At 43.4% G+C, this 23,235-nt stretch overlaps 1 long non-coding RNA gene across 3 annotated transcripts; it reads right to left on the bottom strand.

The window, feature by feature from the left end:
• Positions 1-1,331: 1,331 nt before the first annotated feature.
• Positions 1,332-4,552, bottom strand: LOC308693176. Of its 3 annotated transcripts, XR_014030419.1 has the most exons (6): positions 3,565-4,552; positions 3,319-3,383; positions 2,992-3,047; positions 2,559-2,639; positions 2,013-2,123; positions 1,332-1,465 (listed from the first exon to the last, which is right to left on the bottom strand). It is a non-coding gene; the product is annotated as an uncharacterized lncRNA (long non-coding RNA). The 3 variants fall into 3 exon arrangements; XR_014030418.1 differs by having other exon boundaries at positions 2,559-2,599; positions 3,319-4,552; XR_014030417.1 differs by having other exon boundaries at positions 2,559-2,599; positions 2,992-4,552.
• Positions 4,553-23,235: the final 18,683 nt, after the last annotated feature.

The following is a 23,235-nucleotide window of genomic DNA, read 5'->3' as shown; positions in this document are numbered from 1 at the left end:
TTAACGTTCTGGGAACGTTCTGGGAACGTTAGTTTTTGGTTCCCAGAACGTTCCCAGAACGTTCCCAAGAACGTTCCCTATTGGTTAGCCAGGAAAGTTTTCTTTACGTTAATAGAACGTTCCCTATAGGTTAGGGGAACGTTCCCGGAACGTTCCCGAAAGGTTCCCAGAACGTTCCCGAAAGGTTCCCGCAAGGTTCTCGTAACGTTCCCGGAAGGTTAGGGGAACGTTCCCGGAACGTTGCCGAAAGGTTCCCAGAACGTTCCCGGAACGTTCTCCTAACGTCTACACATCCTGATATGCCTGTACACAAATTGTAGGTCTACAAACAACATATTCTACATTGTTTATTGTTCAAACACTTAAGAATCCTATGAATATATTATTACAATAAATTGAATTTACAGAAACTATCACTAATAAGTAAATCAATCAGTTTGTATTAAATAAATAAATCAGCACACAATCCATGTTTTTGTTTATTCATTGTTTAATTATCAACCTAAAATAAGTCATTAAAAACAGCGTTAGCAAAATGTATTCAGGAACAGTAATTTACATTTAATATTTCAAACATGAAAATATTTCAAATAAAACTGCACAAACATTTTAATTAAAACGATCTTTTTGCAAACTGTAGCCTATAACTTTGGCTATAAAGTTGAAAAAGTATTCATTTATATACAATATACATGAATGTGCCAATCTTCACTCCGCTCAAAACATTTAAACTCCCAACACCATCTGCAAATTTAACAAGAAAATAAAAAGACAACGCGTTACATGGACACACAATCCCATGCCAAAATTCAAGCCCTGTAATGGCATTAATATTCATCTGGAGCAAATGAAAAGAGTGAGGTGGGATTGTGGATCACAATTGGGATCACAAGCTGTAGGAGATATGAGCACGAGCGCTGCTGGTATCATGTATTTATTCAGATATTTCAGCATCAATGTGTATAGAAAAATTTATATATTTCAAAACAATACATTGCATTTATTTATATTGCACTATTTATTATTTCAGACTACAAATCAAAAAAGGAATGTTTTATATAGGGGTAAGGATACCCATATTAAGCCTCTCTCTCTGAAGTCAAATAAAAAACAGAGAAAATAATATTTAAGTCTAGTGAACTCTGACCTGCGAATTCGCTCTACCTTTTATGTATAAGTCTCACCTCCAATGAAGAATTTGAAAACCTGTAACTGCTGTGTTGTTTATGAGAAAGAAAGTGAAAAAAAGTTTGAAACTGCTATCAATTTTTTTTTTTTAATCTCTGTGACTTTACACCTACAAATTCCACTGTCACAGGTACTCAGTTTTGCTATAATGAAACCCTCACAGAACATGGTAATAATCAGCCATCCATGCAAAAGCAAAGGTCGGTGTAGTTTACAGGTGCATCTGTCCAGGCCAACATCTGATGCCTTGATGCCTTCCGCTGGGATCCCAGAAAACCTGAAATAAAAAAATAGTACAGTTCAAAATCTATCATACATACATCTCATCTGGTATCACAAATTATCATTCCAGGTTCACTTTAAGATATGCTCAATATTAGTGCTGCACAATATTGAAAAATTTAGAGTTTATTTAGAGATATCAGCCGTATGGTTTAGTGCATGCGCTAACGGCTCCAGGTTTGTATCTGGTAAATTACCCCACTAATAATGCCCAGAATGGTACCAAACTACTACAGTAGTACAAATAGGTTCTGTACTCATTAAACGAGGCATTGGAAAGTTTGTAAGTACATCAGGAGTTTATTTAAATAACACTTGCCTGACGGCGAATGCTACTGCTGATGTTGACGTCACTTTATGAGTACAGAACCTATTTGTACTACTCATTTTCCCCGACATAGAGCAGACCGGCACACAACAAAAACTGCTGTTCGGATGTTCCCTTTTCTGATATTTTAGCCTTCGTGACATTTTAATTAAAACAGAAGTAAGAATTTTAGTGTAATAAGCAAAAATTAACAGTAAACTCAGAGATCACCTACCGCTGCAGATGTGTACGGAAGTGAAAAGCGGAAATGCTTAGACCTCTTTCCGGTTCAACCGCTGGGCGCTCCGCATAACCCCTATTGGGGGGATTTTGTAGAGGAGTGAACCTGCATAGAAAATTACAATAGATAACAAGCATAGATAAATACAATAGAAGAAAAACACAGTTGAAATAAGCAGTGCATTATGTTTTTCAGTTAAATCTAACTTATCAGGTACAGAAATTGATTTATCAAAATGTAAAATAAGTCTTCAGTGTAAAAATAAAATAACTATAAAATTAATGTATCTTTGCTAAAGCTACAAGTCATTCTCTCTTTTGATGTTTGATCACCATTGGCGACACAAGCAGCTGCGGGTACGTTAGGCTGCTGTCCCTTTAAGACGAATGCGCAGAACTAATATAAATGACACGCATCCGTTTTCTTTCTGTTTAAAACACAAGACAAGAGGAAACTCGCCATTTTGACTTCATTTTGCGTGCACGTGTCTGTTTAAGCTAAAAAAAAAAGTGAAAGAGAACTGAATTCGGCTAAACTCACCTTCTTCATCTACTGACTGTGGATGGCATCAAGGTCTTGTCCTGAAGAATACAGGGCCAAACAATAGGGATTTTATCTCATCTGGTAACAAGAGCAAAGCCATAACTTTAAGAACTCTACTGATATATTTACCCCCTGATATTGCATTGGGGATATCAATTCAAACATTTTTAAAGGCTAAGAGTATGAGCCACAGCTGCCCAAGATATCTAGGGGTTGCAAATTAGTCATGGCTATAAACCTGTATGCATGGCATCTACTTTGTATTTTTTATAAAGCAATGTTCTATGCATTTGTCCCTGTCAAATAAACATTAAATAAATAAATCTGTGAAAAATAACTGCCTAAAGTTGTCGACCCCCTGAACCGCATTTAAAAGTACAAAGAATTTCAGTATTGATCAATAAAAAAAAATAAAAAAATACATAAATACCTTTGAGTTGGACAGTATGTTGTCAGTCTCATTGGCCAACATAATTCAAAACAGACCTAAAGAAATAAAATAAAATATAGTAATCATCAGGATATCATGTTATCATAATAGTTAAATGAATTATTATAACTATGACCATTATAATATTGTATTAGTCGCCTATTATTTAGCTGATTATTTAGCTTACAGGCTTCTCAAGGACAATCTCACTGAAAAAACTTGGGGTTAATGATTTTAAAATGTGAGACTTATTTCAAAAGCATAAATCTTACAGACCCCAAACCTTTGGACAGCAGTGCACTGCATGTTTGAGGTGGTTTTGCTTACTAGTCATATGGTTCATAGAGATTTTCTTGGACAGGGAGTGCAGCAGGCCATCACAGCATGATGATCTAGGAACATAACATGCTGTTTGTCACAGAGCCAAAAATATTACATGTGATAGGTTTATTACAAGGAACCAAGCTAGAACAGAGGTGAAATGCAGAAAAGATAAATATATACAAATCTTAAGATAATATATTGTGAAATAAATGCATATGGAATTATCATCATGATTAAACAATAACTCACCCCTTGTTGTAGAGTTTTATTTTTTCTCTCGCTATTCTGAAATCACATTTTAGCAATATTGGTAAGTAACGTCACTGATTAAGTTAACAATACAGTGCATTCTTTTTGGTTAGCCTAAATAAATTAGCTTACTTCCCATTGACAAATTACCAGCAAAACTATCAAAAACTGTTATCTACACTAAATATGTGTTTAAAAACCCAAACTTTCATAAATAAGACCTCAACTTAACGTAACTTAGGCCTAACGTTGTCTTTTGAAACCGGTTAGCTAGCGTAGATGCTAACGGACTTTTTCAAAGACATAAAATCATTTCTTTAAAATAAATATTTAACAGAAGCGTGTCAATTACACGTAAGAAATGTGTCAGGGGCGTTTGTGTGTATTATTTGTGAGATTTTGTTGTCTAAACTTACCTGAAAGCAGTGAAACCAACAGCGAGAGACGGGAGTTTTGTTGTTTGTCAGTTGTCGATGACGTTTCCATCTGCTCTCGAGCAGCGCACGTGCTCCAGTGTTTGATCACGCGCATGCGCATTAAAACACTTCAAAGTCATGCAGCATTTAAATAAACATATAGAATTAAAATATAACATAATTTAAAATATCATTAATAAAAAGTTATTGCGAATAGATCTGAACGTTGTTGGTTATCTTATAACCTTAGGGGACCGTACTGACGACGTTGTCAGTTGGTAATCTGCCTGTTAATAGTAGGCTAAGTGATATTAAAATAATAACCTGCAGAGAACGTTCCCAGAACGTTCTCTTTAGGTTATACAAATAAAACCTAAAACCTGCAAGGAAACGTTCTGGGAAGGTTCTCTTTAGGTTATAAAAATTAAACCTAAAAATAACCTGCAGGGAACGTTCTGGGAAGGTTCTCTTTAGGTTATTAAATAACAACCTGCAGGGAACGTTCCCAGAACGTTCTCTTTAGGTTATAAATTTAAACCTAAAAATAACCTACAGGGAACGTTCTGGGAACGTTCCCTTAAAGTTATAAAAATAGATCCTAAAAATAACCTACAGGGAATGTTCCCAGAACGTTCTCTTTAGGTTATAAATTTAAACCTAAAAATAACCTACAGGGAACGTTCTGGGAACGTTCCCTTAAAGTTATAAAAATATATCCAAAAAATAACCTACAGGGAATGTTCCCAGAACGTTCTCTTTAGGTTATAAATTTAAACCTAAAAATAACCTACAGGGAACGTTCTGGGAACGTTCCCTTAATGTTATAAACAAAGATCCTAAAAATAACCTACAGGGAACGTTCCCAGAACGTTCTTGTTTGGTTCCCAAAAAAATAACCAAATGGGAACCAAACGGGAACGTTAGGGGAACGTTCTGTGTTTGCTGGGATGCCTTTTTTCACAATCATTTTGGAGGGTCATTGAAAAATGTATTGCTGGCGAAGGGAGGGTCAAGTCTTTTTTGACAATTTATCTCAAAACTCCTCCGGTAGCCCCTTAAAAAAAACCCGAACAGTCCCTAAGCAATAATAAAGAATACATAATTTTACTAGTTTTACTTCTAATACACACAACAAAATATTTTTTAAGTTATATTGTGTTTAAAATTCAGTAGGCTGCAGTTGTGTTAAAAGTTCCAAGTTTCCCAATTTATGTGAATGTTTAATTACAGATATGCATATGCAATATTCACCTTATTCATATTTATTAGCTAAATTATTTGAATCCACGGCATCGAGGTAAATACCGTGACGACGAGTTAAAGTACCAGGATTACCGTTCTTTGCTTTGAGGGGAGTGTGATTTCTTTTTTTTTTTTTTTTTTTTTTTTTTCATATATTTTATTGGAAACAGCATTCAAACAATATTTGCAAAATAATACAATACAAGTCTCCATTTTATATTTTCAGAATAAACAATTCTTCAAAACCAAAGTCTTTTTGTGGTTTTATCCCATATCCCTCCCCAACACCCACCCTCATGATAGCCAGTCAGACATACAAACAAAACCAAATAAGTAGGATAGGAAGACTAAGTAAACTTAAAATAAATAGATGAGAAAAAAAAAAAAAAAAAAAAAAAAATAAATAAATAAAAATAAATAAGTTAGAGGTAAGTTGCCGACACACAGGACACTGCCAGGTTGCTAGGATTCATGGATCAGCAGGAATCATGAGGGCTATGAATCAATTTCCCATATAATGTAGCTTATGGTGTGGTGGGCAGACAGTGAGTCATAATGAGGTAGGAACCAATGCAGATACATACTAAATATGCCACTACTGTGACATTTCCCTGACAGAAAGCTGGTTTACATAATTTAATAGTGGTTTCCAATGAGAATAAAATCTGTCAGTAGCGCCTCTGAGTGTAAACTTTATCTTCTCAAGTTTTAAGAAAAACAACGTGTCACATAGCCAGGCTTTAAACGACGGTGGTAAGGGTGACTTCCATAAAGTCCGAATTTTCCGACGAGCAATTAGAGAAGTAAAAGCTATTACATTTATTTGAATTGTTGTCAAATTAAGTTCGTCCGGAGGTCTGCCAAAAATCGCTATATGGGGGGAAGGACAGATCTTCAAAGCCAAAATCTTTGAGATTGCATCAAAATATAACTGCCAAAAGTTGAATAATTTGGGGCATGACCAGAACATATGGGTCAAGTCGCAAGGGGTCTGAGAACATCTATTACATCCCTCATCCGAGCCACCCGGATAAATCTGGGCAAGCCTGGCCTTGCTAAAGTGAATCCTATGCACCACTTTAAATTGAATGAGACTAAACCTAGCACAACTGGAGGAAGAATTAACTGCTCGAAGGGCTTTTCCCCAGAAGTCATCAGACAGGGAAATCTGCAGTTCGTTCTCCCAGCTGGTCCTAATTTTGTTTACAGCAGAATCAAAAGATGGGGAAAGTAGGTTATAGAAGTAAGATATATGGCCTTTTGACAAAGTCTCAGCCTTAATAATTAGATCAATGCCACTTGGCGGTGGGATTTGAGGGAATTGACGGGAGTGAGTCCTAGCAAAATCCCGTAACTGAAAGTATCTTAAAAAGTCAGAACCGTTGAAATTAAAAGTTATGCGCAATTGCTCAAAGCTAGCAAAACAGTTGTTAAAATACATATCGCTGAAACATCGGAGGCCATTCCTAGCAAAAAACTTGAATCTAGGGTCAATTTTAGCAGGAAGGAATAGATGGTTATTGCAAATAGGTGTTGCCTGAGGAAGGGTGAGCCAGCCAGAGTTACGTCTAATTTGTGCCCAGATTTTCAGAGTGCCAGTTACTAGAGGATTAGATGTATAAAGTGACGGGGAAAAGGGAAGGCTACTGCAAACTAGAGCCTGGAGTGAAGAAGAGGAGCATGACTTGGCCTCGATTTGACACCAATTGCTCTGAGCCGAGGTAGACCAAAGCATAATCTTATGAGCATTTGCCGCCCAGTAATAACCAATAAGACTGGGCAGGCCAAGACCCCCAAGGGATCTACTCCTCTGCAATAGTGATCTACTGGCTCTGGCGTGTTTGCCAGCCCAAATAAATGAGGAAATAATACTTTCTATGGCAGTAAAAAATGACCTAGGTAAAAAGACAGGCAGACATTGGAAAAAATATAGGTATCTAGGAAGTATATTCATCTTAACAGACTGTACTCTTCCGGCCAGGGATAGCGGTAGACGGTTCCACCTCTGAAGATCGGACTTGACTGTTGCCGTTAAGGCCGTGAAGTTCTGATCTCGCAATGCTCGGACAGATCTTGTGATTGCAATGCCTAAATATTTGAATCCTGAATTAGATATTCTAAAGGGGACTGAGGACGGGGGTAGCTCCACAGCTAATTGGTTAATAGCATAGCACTCGCTTTTTGAGATGTTTAATTTATAACCGGAGAACTCGCTAAAGGATTTTAAAACCGAGAGAGCAGGTGGGATGCTGAACTGAGGGTCACGGATGTACAATAAAAGGTCGTCGGCGTATAACGATACCTTGTGGTCTGTGCCCCATCTCTGAATCGCCTTAATTCCCTCCTCTGCCTTCAAGGCAATTGACAGTGGCTCAATAGCAGCCGCAAATAGGAGTGGAGAAAGCGGACATCCCTGTCGAGTCCCACGGAAGAGAGGAAAGTACCCCGAGCGCTGGGTGTTAGTACAAACTGATGCGCAGGGGGAGGAGTAGAGTAACCTAATCCAAGAAATAAGACCTTCTCCAAAACCAAACTGTTGAAGAGTAGAAAACAGGTAGGGCCACTCCACCCTATCAAAAGCCTTCTCAGCGTCAAGAGCTATAACAACCTCCGGTTCTGAAGGGGAATGCGGTGTATGAATGATACTGAGAAGTCTTCTGATATTAGAGAACGAGTGCCTCCCCCTTATAAATCCTGTCTGGTCTTCTGCTATAACTGAGGGCATAACCGACTCCATTCTGCGGGCCAGAGCCTTTGCAAGTATTTTAACGTCTACGGATAAGAGCGAAATTGGGCGGTACGACGTACAATTCAGGGGGTCTTTGCCTTTTTTATGAATCAGAGAAATAGCAGCCTGTGTAAGGGTGGGCGGCAGGGAGCCCAGGCTGTATGAATGATTGAACATTTCTAATAATAATGGAGCTAGTTGGTCTGAAAATTTCTTATAAAATTCGACCGGATACCCATCGGGTCCGGGGGATTTACCATTATTCATTGATTGTATTGCCTTTTTGATTTCAGAAAGCTGCAAAGGAGCGTTTAACATCTCACGATCGCAATCAGATATTTTGGGCATGGTCAATTTTTCAAAAAACTGAGACAACTGAGCTTCGTCATAGGAACATTCTGACTTATATAACCGGGAGTAGAACTTCCTAAAAATACCATTGATCGTTTCTGGATCAGATGTAAGGGAGCCCGTTTCGTCTTTTATCTGTGAAATTTGATTTGAGGCCATTTTGGCCTTTAGTTGATGGGCCAAGAGGCGACTGGCTTTATCCCCGTGCTCATACATGTATCCCCGCGCACGAAGGAGATTTTGTTCAGCTTCCTTTGTCAAGAGGAGGTCGAGCTCAGTATGAAGTACCATCCTCTCTTTGTACAAGTCAGGTGATTGGTTGGTAGAAAGTGAGATGTCCAAGTCTTTGATAGCTTTCTCTAGTTCTACTCGTCGGGCCTTACAAGATCTATTTGTATAAGAAGTAAATGATATAATTTTGCCTCTAACAAAAGCCTTCAGGGTTTCCCAGAGAAGGGAAGGTGAAGTCTCATCATTTTGATTGGTGTCCAGGAAAAGTTTAATAGTCTCTAACATATGCTTGCAAAAGTCCGCCTCAGCTAACAAAAGAGGATCCAGGCGCCAAAATTTGAATCCCTTTGGCTTGTAGTCGAATTGGAGGTCTAAAATAACAGTTGAGTGGTCCGAAACCGTTATCGGTGAATATTGGGTGGAGGAAATTGATGGGATAAATGTCCTGTCTACTATTAGGTAATCTATACGTGAATATGTACGGTGCACATGGGAGAAAAAAGAGTATTGTCTGGTAGAGGGGTATGAGAGCCTCCAGGGGTCAACATAACCATATCGGTCCATGAAGGCGGAGAGAGTTGCTGCCATTTTTGAAAGTGGGACAGTTTTCGGGTTAGATCTGTCTAGTACCGGATCCATGACGCAGTTCATATCCCCTCCTAGCACCAGTAAGTGAGAATTCAAGTTTGGAATAGAAGACAAAAATGATTTCATGAAAGAATCATCGTCCCAATTAGGGGCATAAACAGATGCTAAGATAATTGGTTTTTGGTAGAGTGTGCCCGAGACGATAACATAACGGCCATTCGAATCTGTAATTGTGGTATCGGGTACAAAGTCAATCCTAGATCTTAACAGTATTGCTGTACCCCTTGTTTTCAGATTAAATTTGGAGTGAAAGATCTGTCCGATCCAGGGCCTTTTTAATTTTCGGTGGTCAGAATCACACAAGTGTGTTTCCTGCAGAAGCATTATATCGGCGTTCAAATCTTTAACATGCGTCATGATCTTAGTACGTTTCGTCGAAGCGTTCAACCCACCAGTATTTAGTGAAATAATCCTCACTGTCTGCCCACCATTTGCCCCCTTTTTAGTCACTCCAGCCATGGCGTAGAGAACAATTGCAACGAATCAGAGACGCCCTAGGATATGAGCAACAAATAAAGAAAAGACAAAGAATTATCTGTGCAAGAACAAACTTCAGAGTAATACAAATAATTAAAACAGTCCTCACAAATAGTAAACATATAAATAAAGGTTCCCCAAACTGAAAAACACTGGCTCTCCCACAATGCTTCATTCCTCCCACCCAGATCGATGTGCAAGAGAAATCTATGACCCACCCCAGCATTTCTCCCCGCCCACCTCATCCCTTCCATACTTACTCTACCCATAGGCACTTCCCTTTCCATATCAGATCTTCTTTTCTTTTCCTCTCACAGCCACATCTCTAATTACTAATTAAAACCCCAATAACCAAAATAAAAGATACAAATAGAAAGTCAGCCATTGTGTACTTTATACTATATCAGCGAGCGACAGAGCTTACTCCAGGAATATCCTATAACCGTGTAAACGAATATATACACAATACAATTATAAGACTAAGAAGTCATAAAAATTAAGAGGAGCCTGGATTGGATTTATGAACTCATCCAAAAGTGCATATGAACATACATATATACATACACACACACATACACATATACATATATACATATACACATACACATACATACATACATATATATATATATATATATATATATATATATATATATATACATACATACATACATACATACACACATACACATACATAAAAAAAAAATAAAATAAAATAAAAATAAAAAAAATAATAAATAAGTAAATAAAAATCAAAAGAAAGTGATTCTGCAGAATGTGGTGCAGGTGACTAAACTATGGTAACTGCAATATGATGGTAACATAAGATATCGTCACCTTTGAGATTGTTAACATTAACCCACAAAAAAAATAATAAAGAAAATAAAATAATAATAATGAATTAAAAATAAATAAATAAATAAAATCCAAGCAAACCGAAAATAAATAAATATGTAAGCCTTAATTAACAACCTAAAGTGTCGGTGTGCACTACAGGCTCAGTTAACGCTGTCTCCGGTTCAGCATCTGAAAGGGGCCTATATATCAATCACCACCACAACGAATGTAAACATTAGCCCGTAGCAAAAAAAAAAACACCAAACCGAGAGTAAATAAATAAGCCTGAATTAACAACATAAAGTGTCCGAGCACACTACTGGCTCAGTTAACTCTGTCTCTGGTCCAGCATCTAAAAGGGGCCTATAATATGACATGTCAATCGCCACATTAGTGATTGTAAACTATAGCCCGTGACTAGAAGAAGAGAGAAAAAAAAAAACAACAACAAAAAAACAACCCAAACAACATCAATTCAACAACATTAATAATTTAAAGGAAAAGAAAATGCAGACTTGGCCATATACAGTGTCCGAATGAAATATAAACTCAGTTTACTGTGCCTCTGGTCCAGCATCTTCAAAGTTTACGTCACCCTTCCAAAGTTATGGAATGTCATCCACTGGGCCACAGACCTTTAGCCTGCTAAATAGCTACTATTTGACTCAGAAAACTAACTGGGGCTCACCTGTTCAACATTGTCAGTCCAGGCTCGGGTTCAATAACCCGCATTAAGGTGGAGTAGATCTGTCACAGAAAAAGGCTAGTCAACACAGTTAACGTTAGTGCAGCCAGCCGATGGCCCCGCTGGAGTCAGTTAGTTGGCCTCCGTGTCTGGTCTCTGCTGGTAGTTTGACATAAAAGTCGCGGCTTCCTCAGGTGAAGCTAGCTTCTTCTTAGCTCCGTTGGGTAACGTAATCTGCAAGCGAGCTGGGAATAAAAGAGATGGTCTGAGACCCAAGTTGTATAACGTTGACATGGCGTCACGGTACTTAGCACGTTGCTCGAGGACCTCTGGCGTGTAGTCTTCATAAATGTGTACCGGCGACCCTCGGTATTGGAGATCGCCTCGTCTCTTGCGTGCCTCCCGCACAATCATCTCCTTTATCTGGTACCGATGGAGACGAATAATTACCGGCCGCGGCCGCGACCCTGGTTGTGGCTTAGCAGTGAGCGTCCGGTGAGCTCGGTCCAGTTCAGGCGGTGATGAAAGGGTCTGTTGGCCGAGCAATTCGACGAGGAGTTCTGCAAAAAAGGTTGTAGGCCGCGGACCTTCAATAGATTCCGGGAGTCCGATTATCCTAATGTTGTTTCTGCGGCTGCGGCTTTCGAGATCTGACGTCTTCATCCTTAGCCTAGCATTACTCTCGGCTAATTCCGCACACCTGTCCTCCAGAGCCTGAATTCTCTGGTCCAGCAATTCAGTTCCAGACTCCAAAGAATCAATTCGTTGACCGTGCTCCGTCACCACAGCCTGTGTACAGTCCAATTTCGCCTCTAAAGCCGCAAAAGTAGTTTTGAAATCGGCGGATATGCTAGCTCTGTGGTCCTCCAGTAAGCTCGCGATGCTAGTAACGCAGGTGTTGTTGCATGCGGCTGAGGCTTCTCCTTCGGTGTTCTTTTTAACATTTTTCCCCGATTTTGACATCGTGCCAGCTTGTATTAACTTAGAATAGTACACTATGTTGTTTTAGACTATTGGGGTTAATGAAAAAGTAAACTTTTAGAATAAATTTGTGGGAAGGCGAGACCACCCTACTGTTCACATGCTCACCTAACCGGAAGTCGGGAGTGTGATTTCACCAGTCCGTATTTTAATGCTGTGAAAATCCCACTCCCCCTGCCAAACCCATCTCGTTTTTTAGCAGTTTTTTTTTATTATTTAAAAAAGGGCACCTGACCGCAAAGCAATTGCTCCAGCTATTTTAATTGTATATCCATAAGCTATGTAAGATGTAAAATTGAAAGAATTAATGAAATAAATGATGCTTTTTGGGGCAATAATGTGCTGGAAAATAACTTTTTTTTTTTTTTTTATGTCTAAGGTTTCTTTACTTTCTTTTTTCAATTATCACTAATAATTTGTTTTATTTCTATTTTTAAGACGCAATTAAGCAAAAAACAAACAAACAAAAAGTCAGGTAGCCTATTTGCCTCATAGGCTACAACATGTATTTGATGAACTCTTAAAGCCTATCTTCGTGAAAAATTACATTCATGTGCAATGGGGAGAGTAGGCCTACAATATTTTCCTATGAATCACAGCGTGTTTAACACACAAACGATAAGTTCAGTTAAATTAAGTGAAATTAACAGTTTTGTTTTGATAGCTGTTGGCTTTATTCCTTACTCGTCGAAGTTTAGTTTGAATCGATCTGCCATGTTTTTTTGTTTGTTTGTGTTTGTTTTTTGCATCTTTTATCCACACTAGTTCACTTTCTGTTAATTTATTGAAGTGTAGACAAAGCTTCCATGCAGGATCTGGGTGCTTGCTGTGTGAAAAATCGATCGATAAATGGATATAGTGCATTTAATAGTGCATATAAATGGAAGTGCATTTAAACTCGCTTGCGCGTGCATGCGATGGGAAGTGCGATTTGTCCGGGGAGTCGGATTTCGGTCCAACACCGGCAACGGTAAATGGCAGTGAGCCCAGCCCACCCATCCGGGAAGTGTCAGCTCTTATTTTGAAAAGGGCTTATTGAGGGGGCGTGACATCACATTGAAGCAATACCCCTGATTGGCTGACTACACGTGTGGATCGTAGTCACACACTCAGTGGAAAGATAGTGCCAAAAAGATCTGTAGACGTGTGCAGAGGGATCTGTGAATGCCCTGTGATCTGCAAACGAGTGTATGGGATCTGTGAATGCCCTGTGATCTGCAAACACAGATTCAACACTTGCATGCTGAGCTTTGCACAGAATGTGTAAGAATGTCTTTTTACAGTGGTTTGAAAATACAAGTTAGACTGTGTTTCTTTGCAAATTGTGAGGAGGGCATTTGTAGATTTTTTAATGGAAAAAACAGCGAAACAGTTGTGCCAAAATTCTGAAAACAAATGCAACACAATCTACAAACAAATAATGACCCTCATGCGCAGACAAATCACTTTGCATTCATTCAAATTCTGGTAGTCAAGTACAAGTCACTGATTTCTATTTGTGAATCATAAAGAGTTTGTTTGCGGATTTTAAATCTATTTGTAGATTGCATTTTATATTTCTATGTCATGAAGAGTCTGTTTGTGGATTTTTTATCTATCTGTAGATATTGTTTTACATTTGCGGATCATGACGAGTTTGTTTGCAGATTTGGAATCTATTTACAGATTGTGTTTTACATTTGCAGATTATGAGGAGTTTGTTTGCAGATTTTAAATTTATTTGTAGATTGTGTTTTGTGTTTACAAATTGTAATATGCATTTTTGACTCATAGTCTCTTCATTTTCAATGATTATGGCATTGTTTTGTCACAACAGCGAAACAATAGTGTCAGAATTCTGAAAACAAATGTGACACAATCTACAAACAGAACATGATCTTCACCTGCAAACAAGTCACTTTAAATTCATTTAAATTCTGGTTTTCAAGTACAAGTCACTGATTTCTATTTGTGAATCAGGATATGTTTATTTGTGGATTTTTAATCTTTTTGTAGATCATGCTTTATATTTGTGGATCACAAAGAGTTTGTTTGAGGACTTTGTATCTATTTGTAAATCTTGTTTTACATTTGCAGATCATGAGGACTTTGTTTGCGGATTTTTTATCTATTTGTAGATTGTGTTTTGTGTTTACAAGTTGTAATATCTATTTGTGACTTTTAGTCTGTCCATTTTCAATGTTTTAGGCATCAATTTATCCCCATATGGCTTTCCAGTACAGGTTAGGGAAAAGTACTATGTCCACCTCCGTACACATGACCTGCCGGGCAATAGAGAGGCGGATGATGGACACCCAGTTTCCCAGGCCCACGGAGCAGATGTGGAGAGACATTGCCTCTGCATTCTGGATTAAGTGGAATTTTCCGAACTGCCTTGGCGCCATTGACGGGAAACATGTAAACATCAAAGCACCATCAAAAACCGGAAGTCAGTACTTCAATTATAAAAAAACATTTTCCATCGTTTTATTAGCACTGGTAGATGCAAACTACCGTTTCATCAACATCCAAGTGGGGGACTATGGACGGGCAAGTGATGGAGGTGTGTACAGTGGATCGGACTTGGGAATTTGCATGGAGAACAAAACGTTGCATGTTCCTGCTAACTGTCCTCTACCAGGAGCCGTCCAAAAAGGGCCAGTACCATACACCATGGTGGGAGATGCTGCCTTCCCTTTGAAGAGGTACTTGATGAGGCCATTCCCTGGGCAACGCCTTGATCGGTGGCAAAAGATATTCAACTACAGACTGTCCAGGGCCAGAATGGTGGTGGAATGCGCCTTTGGCATTCTGGCAGCAAGGTGGAGAGTTCTCTATACACACATCGCAATGGCACCAGAGAATGTGGATGCTGTTGTTATGGCTGTGTGCATCCTGCACAACTACCTCCTTAACGCAGTGGAAAATCAGAGTTTGTTGGAGGAGGCAGAAGAGCAAGGGGAACATCTCCAGGATAACCCTAACCCTAACCCATGCATATGAAACAAGAGAAAAACTCAGTGCATTTTTCCTCTCTCCAGAGGGCAGTGTTTCCTGGCAGGATAGGATGGTGTGAGTGACATGCTGAACCACAGCTAGAGGGACTTGGATTTGAGGGGACATAGATGTACACATTATTTAGGGCCTTAATTTGCTGTATATTATGCTTGAAATAAATGTGAAGGAAAAACAATTTATTTGTCATTATTTCATGGACTCTGACATCAACCTCTTCTTTAGATAGGAATTTACATGTCTATTTACAGTAAAGTTACAGTCTTCACTGAACTATTTAAGCATTGCTTACATCTTTATGTATGATTTTTGTTTTTTACATACTTTAGAGATAAAGATAAATCTGTGGTTTATTATGAGCCAAATGTGTTAATAGATGACATATTAACATTATGGGAGGAATTTATTGTCAAAACTTTATAGGTACAACCACAATATGCAATACATAAAAATAATACTTCATGTCTCTTCCAAATGAGCTTGCTCTAGTGGAATATGAGGTCTAAATAAAAGTAAAAAGTTTTAAACAATTAAAGCTGTATTTACAATGATACTTGTATTTATCCTATCTGTATGTAAGCTATATTATTTTTTTCTTATATAATATTGCTGTAAAACTGCATTTAATGAGTAGTCTTTAATGGGGGATGGTGGAGTTAATGGCTGAGGGACCCTGTCTGGTGGCCCCTGTAGCAGGATTCATTTTGGTCACAGTGTTGAAGATGTAGGCTATTATTTAATCTATAGAGGAAATATATTTCACAATCTATGGACAATTATTTTTGCACAGAACTTGTGGGACACCTTTTGATTCAAACGATAGGCTATACTTACTTGTTGATCCGATTGCTGCTGCTACAGCCTCCCAACATTTGTCCTTTTTGCTGTTGTCCTTGTAGTACGTGTGCTGGGGGTCATACAACTCCCTGTACTTCTCCACTTCAATGATTAATTTGACATCATCCATTTTCACTTCTTATCAACTCCTGCCTGCCTCTCTCTCTCGCTGTTTCCCTGTTTGTTTGTGTGTTTAGTTAATTCTCGCGGTATTTTAATTTGAAAATTGCTTATATTTTGACAATTGACCGGATGTCTCGTGTTTCTTGGTGTGACTTCCTGCCGGAATGGACGCGGATCACTCGCGGCTCGCGAAAAAAATAGACCAGACGCCGAAACTGGCGCTTCACGGCGCGGGCCGGCCGCGACGCGCTGCGGCGCACCGCGTCTGGTGTGAACGACACCATAGGTTAACATGGGCGCCGAAAGGAAGCGGCCTCCGTTCCGCGCCGCTTCGGCGTCGCTTCGGCGTCCAGTGTGAATGGGCCGTAAGAAGCAGCTCTAACCAGCATATCTCTCAAATTATGCGACCTCTTATGAGCAAAAAGTGGAGGGTTTTGAAAAGACTGGCCTATCTGTGTGTCACTAGATAAAATATGCCAATGCTTATTGACTATTGATTTAATCTCACTCGAAAGGGGAGAAAATGTCATAGATAAGACAAGTCAATTATCTGAAATGGCAATTTTTTTCTTAAAAAGTGATTCTCATTCAATGCCACGTACCCTATCCAAACTTGAGTCGAGGTTTGTATTATCATAACCTTTAGAAAGGAAACGGTCACTATTTTCACCTGGTTTTCAAATTCTTCGTCAGTACCTCCTTATATGCAAAAACTGACTATACATGAGGCTTTTTTTCATAGATGGAGGATGGTAACTTTTAGAATGTAAAAAATTATTCTTATCTGTGGATTTATGAAATACTGTTGTCTGTAGCGCCTGTCCAGTAGATCTAAAAACTTTAACGTCAAGAAAGGATATAGAAGACATACTGTATTCCAAGGAAAATCATATGGAGTCAAGTCTGGAATTTAAGAATTCATGAAATTGATTAAGTTCCCTTTCGAAGGGAACTCCACACTACGTCATTGACGCTTTGGGGAACACCTCAGGCGTGACAGGTGTCTGAAATCAAGTATCAACTCACAGCTATCATGTTGGCCGGTGACAGCCTGTGCATCATCAGCTTGAATGATGAGCGCGCGACCTGGATGTATAAAAAGGGTGCCTTGAAACCGTGACTGTTTTGTTTGTTTGAGAATGTTTTCTCGAGTGCAATCGGAAAAATGAAACGTACAGAGAAGAGGAAAAATTCCTTCCGCAAGTGTGCCGATCCGTGTCCCAGATATTTAACACCGGAGGACCCACACGATCTGTGTGTTTTCTGCCTGGGGGAAGAGCACGCTTGGGAAGCTCTCAAGGGAGCAACCTCGTCCTCCGTAACGCTCTATGGTGCTTTCTGTAGTGGGAGAGCGCGCGCTATGGCTTAACCTGTCGGGTCTTCCTGACAGTGAGAAGCAGCGCATCGCGGGTGCGTCAGTGGAGCCCAGCCGGGCTCTCTTCGGCCACGCCGTCGCATTGATGCAACAATGGTGTGACGACAAAAAGAAGGAGGATGAGGCCTTCAAGTTATGCCTTCCTAGGAAAGCCTTCCCCCACTCCAGCCACCCCCTGCGCGTTTGCCTAACCCACCTGCCATGGGACGACATTTCCACCAGGGCAAGGAAAGGCCCCGCAACAAACCCCCCCACGGCAGAATAACCCACCCGCCTGCTAAGCACTGGGGAAAGTCGACTCCCGCCGTGGCCGCGGCTGGAAGACCATCTAACCCTACCACCACCGACTCGAAACGCAAGTGGCCCACCTGATGTTCGGCCGATGGGGGCATCGAGTCCACATTCACGGGCCACAAGCCCTTCGGACTCTCTTCCTGTCCCAGAATCCCTGTCCAAAAGACGCAGGGTCTCCCGCGGATGGGTCGGTTCCCCTCCTCTCAAGGCTGCCCAGCCCATGTGTTTAATGAACGTTGTGTGTCCCCCCCCCCACGTTCAGGGGGTCTGTTGTGAGGGAAAGTACAATAGCAGTGTCACCACACCGCACACACTCTGTTCCCCTCACCCAATTAATAAAGGCTTCGGCCCCAGTGTTTCCCCAACACAAAACACATAAAAAACAAAAAAACACATTAAAACGTTTCGGTTACTCACGTAACCTCTGTTCTCTCTAGAAGAGGGAACGAGTATTGCGTAGTTAGCTTACGCTACGGGAAAGCCTTTCTTTCTCGAGATACTGAAGCCAAAAATTATCCTTAATTTTTATAATCTTGTCAACGCAGTGCGGCAGCCTGCAGACCTAGGGCAAGCTAACTAGCGTGCCCATTGGCTGCCCTGCGGCAACTGCAGCAGCCTACCGCTGAGCCCTTGGCGTGACGTCACGACCAATGAGCGCGCTTGGCGCGCTTAATGCGTCACAGCCCGCGAAAAGGGGTGTGGCTTAGCGTATATAAACAGGGCTCGGAGGCTGCTTCTCTGGTTTCTGTCGCATGAAGCGAAATGAGCTCGTGGCGCGAGCACGGCGGGCTACGCAATACTCGTTCCCTCTTCTAGAGAGAACAGAGGTTACGTGAGTAACCGAAACGTTCTCTTACGAGAGGTTCTCTCGTATTGCGTAGTTAGCTTACGCTACGGGAACGCCCTTGTCAACGCCGTGCGCGCCCAGCATCCACTGAATGAGTCCCAGGGAGAGCCCGGGGAACGTGATAGCGGAGAGCCGGGCAGCCCGAAGAGGGCTAGCGCCGTACATAAGCACACACTAGGGGGTTAGGAGCGGCACGGCCGGTCCTAACTGCCAATTCCCTGTATAGTGCAGCTCAACCAGTAGAGCTAAATCACACAACGTAGCCCGCGCACAGATAGTGGGCTGGCATACGCGAGACTTAGACTGATAAGACTTTCGCCTGCAAGGCGGGAACATCCAGGTTGTAAAACCTAACAAACGTGGAGGGGGAGGCCCAGCCTGCCGCTGCACAAATGTCATGAATGGGAATCCCGCTGGACCATGCCCACGACGAGGCCATGCCTCTAGTGGAATGAGCTCGAACGCCCAATGGGCACTGCAGGTCTTTAGACGCATAAGCAGCAGCAATAGCGTCCACTATCCATCTGGACAGGCTGTGTTTCGAGGCGGCGAGACCCTTGGCGCGCCCACCAAACGAAACAAAGAGCTGATCCGAGCGCCTGAAAGCGGCGGACCGTGAAATGTAGTTTCTCAACGCCCTGACCGGGCAGAGGAGATTACTATCGGCCTCGCTGCCGTGCGTCGGCAGGGCTGAGAGGGAAATGACCTGTGCTCTGAAGGGAGTGCCCAAAATTTTTGGAACGTACCCATGCCTCGGTCTGAGAATGACTTTGGAGTCATTAGGTCCGAACTCGAGGCACGCGGCGTTAACAGATAACGCGTGAAGGTCTCCCACTCGTTTGACTGACGACAGTGCTATCAGAAAAACGGTTTTGAGCGTGAGGTATTTCATATCCACAGTTTCCAAGGGTTCGAAGGGATGCGCTCTCAGGGCCTCCAAGACCAGAGAGAGATCCCACATAGGAACCGAGGGGGGTCGCGGGGGGTTCATCCTCCTGGCTCCCCTAAGGAAGCGGATGACGAGCTCGTTCCTTCCTAATGCGCGGCCCTGCTCAGAAACCGAGAGCGCTGAAATGGCCGCAACATAGACTTTGAGCGTGGAGGGGGACCTGCCCGCGTCCAGTAGCTCTTGGAGGAAACACAGTACTCGCGATACCCCACATGTCTGTGGATCGAGCCCCTTAGCAGTGCACCATGTGTTAAACACTGACCATTTCGACATGTAGAGCCGCCTCGTAGAGGGGGCTCTAGATTGTATGATCGTGTTCATGACCCCGTCTGGCAGATTAGCGTGTAATCGTTGAGGCTCCACGCATGCAGAGACCAGCACTCTGGATGGGGATGCCATATCGATCCGCGTGCTTGAGAGAGGAGGTCTCTCCTCACCGGTATCGGCCAGGGGGCTGAGTCTGCCAGCTGTATTAGATCCGGGAACCAAGCTTGGTTCTCCCAGCATGGGGCTATGAGGAGCACTGAGTGGCGCGCTTCCCTGATTCTCTCGATGACCTGAGGCAGCAGAGAGACCGGGGGAAAAGCGTACAACGGGCCGCTGGGCAAGATCTGGGCCAGCGCGTCCTCGTTCTTCGAGAAGAACTCTGGGCAGTGAGCGTTGTCTTTTGACGCAAAAAGGTCGACTTTCGCTCTGCCGAACCGTCGCCACAGTGACTGGACTGTTTGGGGGTGTAGAGACCACTCCCCAGGGGGAACGTTGTCCCTGGACAGTCTGTCGGGGCCCTCGTTCAGGTGGCCAGGCACATGCGCGGCTCTCAGCGAGCGCAGAGAGTGCTGAGCCCACACGAGGAGGCGTTCCGCCAGGGTGCAGAGCATCTTTGATCTGACACCGCCCTGGTGATTCACGTAGGCCACTACCGATGTATTGTCCGTACGGACTAGAACATGGTGACCGTGGAGGAATGGGAGGAAGTGTTTGAGCGCTTTCTCGACCGCGAGCATCTCTAGACAGTTTATGTGTAGGAGATTCTCCTGGTCTGACCAGCGGCCATAGACCGGTCTGCCTTCGAAGAGCGCTCCCCAACCTAGGTTGGAAGCGTCTGTCGAGACAACTTTCCGGTGTGAAATCACTCCCATAGTCACTCCTGTGTGATACCATTCGGCTGCCAGCCAGGGCTGCAGGGCTGAAATGCATCCCTGATTCACTCTGACTCGCAAGCCGCCGGCCGCCCAGGCTCGGTGGGGCACGCGCATTTTCAGCCAGCGTTGGAGCGGGCGCATGCGCAGTAAACCCAGCTGGAGCGCTGCTGCAGCTGAGGCCATATGCCCCAGGATACGCTGGAATGTCCTCAGCGGAACCCGGCTGCCTATTTGGAGGGATGCGGCGAGAAGGCGGATGCGGCGCGCGCGCTGCTCCGACAGTCTGGCCGTCATAGCCACCGAGTCCAGTTCTATTCCAAGAAAGGAAATTGACTGACGGGGTGATAGCGAGCTCTTGGTCCAGTTGACCGAGAGACCCAGCTCCTCCAGATGGCTGAGAAGCGCTGTTCTGTGAGACACAAGTTCCGTCTCTGACTGCGCTAGAATAAGCCAATCGTCCAGATAATTCAGTATTCGCATTCCCTGTTTCCTCAGGGGAGCGAGGGCCGTGTCCATGCATTTCGTAAATGTACGGGGTGCCAAAGACAGGCCGAACGGCAGGACTGTGTACTGATATACTCGACCCTCGAAGGCGAATCTCAAGAATGGCCTGTGACGGGGAGTTATCTGGATCTGAAAGTATGCGTCTTTTAGATCGAGAGAGATAAACCAGTCTCCTGGGCGAATCTGCGCGAGGATTTTTCTGGTTGTGATCATCTTGAACGGCCGTCTCATGAGGGCTTTGTTCAGATGTCTCAGATCTAAAATAGGTCTGAACGCTCCGTCCTTCTTGGGCACGAGGAAGTAGCGGCTGTAAAAGCCCGACTCGCTCAAAGAAGGATGAACCTGTTCTATAGCCCCTTTGCGCAGCAGCTTCGCTATTTCTGCTTGAAGCAAGTGCGCCGCTTCTGAACTCACTCTCGTCTCCGTCTGTGCTGTATAGCGCGGAGGGCGACGAGCGAATTGAAGCGAATAGCCGTGTTTTATAGTTTTCAGCACCCATTCTGACGCGCCCTGAATCGCTTCCCATGCTTCCGCATGCATAGCTAGGGGTCGAATGGTCTCTGGGCTCAGATCGCCGCGCTGCGCGGGATGGGGAGCCTGTATCAGAGAGAAAGGCGCGGCGCGCGCGCCGCTGGTGCTCGAACACGGGGGCTGGTAAACAGTATTGGCCGACTGTACAGCGTTCAGTAGCTCGGTCCCATCGGATGGAGCGTGATTTGCTGTCAAACAACCCAGGCGCGAGAGAGGCGTGGGGATTATCATGTCTACAAGTGAGTGCGCGTGCTCGTGAGCGGGCGCAGGGTTTACACTTATGACACGGCCAGTGTTTGGGAGCTTTAGAGGATCCGTGACCCAAGGTAACTGGCTGGCAGAGCGAGCAGCGGGTAGGTGTGAGCACAAGGTTGTGGGCACATTTCCTACATTTAATACTCGAGCGGCTTGCGACCGCTTTATGAGAGAGCGCTCTGTACGCGTTACCATGGGGACCCTGTTTGTGTGAAGCAGTGAGCACATGGGAGTGGGCACATTTTCTACACTTATAACACCCTCGGCTTGAGCCGCTGTTGCCCGGGGTAACCAAGTGGCAGAGCGAGTTACAGGTAGATGTGAGCACAGAGTTGTGGGCACATTTACTACACTTATTACTCGAGCGGCGTGTGACCGCTTTATGAGAGAGCGCTCTGAACGCGTTACCATGGGGATCGTGTTTGTGTGAAGCAGTGAGCACGTGGGAGTGGGCACATTTTCTACACTTACAACACCTTCGGCCGGAGCCGGAAAGCCCGAATTTACACTCTTTCTGAGATTTATTTGGGCCGCCGTAAAAACGGCGTTTGTGTGCAGGCGAGCGAGTGGTATTACTGGCTCGTTGGCTGCGGTGTAAGCTGCTGCAGTAGCCTGCACTGAGGGGACTGACAGAGCTGGGCGTTTTGATGGCGGTCCGGCCGCAGCGGGACTCAGCCATCTCTTCCTCCCTGCGGGTGCTAGGAGGACTTTGCGGGCTCAGACTTCAGCGTTATCTTGGGACGCGGACCCCGGGGGGGCGGCGGTCTGTGACGGCTGGTCGAGCGCGACCTAGGGCGGCCGCCCTGGCGTCGCTGCGAAGTGGTTGGTGGCCGAGACGAGCGCTGTGTGGAGCTGCGTGCAGGAGGCTGAGCTTGAGAGCGGCCTGCGGCTGGGCTCGAGCGGCGAGGCAGGAAGAGATTCATAGCCTGCGACGCCTTCTGCACTTCAGAGAAGCGGTCCACAATCCCGCTGACCGCAGGGCCGAAGAGGCCGGTGGGCGAGAGCGGGGCGTTGAGGAAGACAGCGCGTTCTGACTCACTCATATCCGCCAGCGTCAACCATAAGTGTCTGTCGATGACGGTGAGCGCGGCCATAGATCTGCCGATGGCTTGTGCAGCGGTCTTAGTAGCACGGAGCGAAAGGTCCGTCGCGCTGCGCAGATCTGTTAAGGCTGTATGATCCGAGCCCTTCTCGTCCAATTCGCGGAGGAGGTCGGCTTGCAGG

This window comes from Scardinius erythrophthalmus (assembly GCF_964197995.2).
Source record: "Scardinius erythrophthalmus genome assembly, chromosome: 7".
NCBI classification, from domain to species: Eukaryota; Metazoa; Chordata; class Actinopteri; order Cypriniformes; family Leuciscidae; genus Scardinius; species Scardinius erythrophthalmus.
The sequence above is the reverse complement of the archived record's forward strand: the minus strand, read 5'-3'. Positions and strand labels throughout refer to the sequence as shown.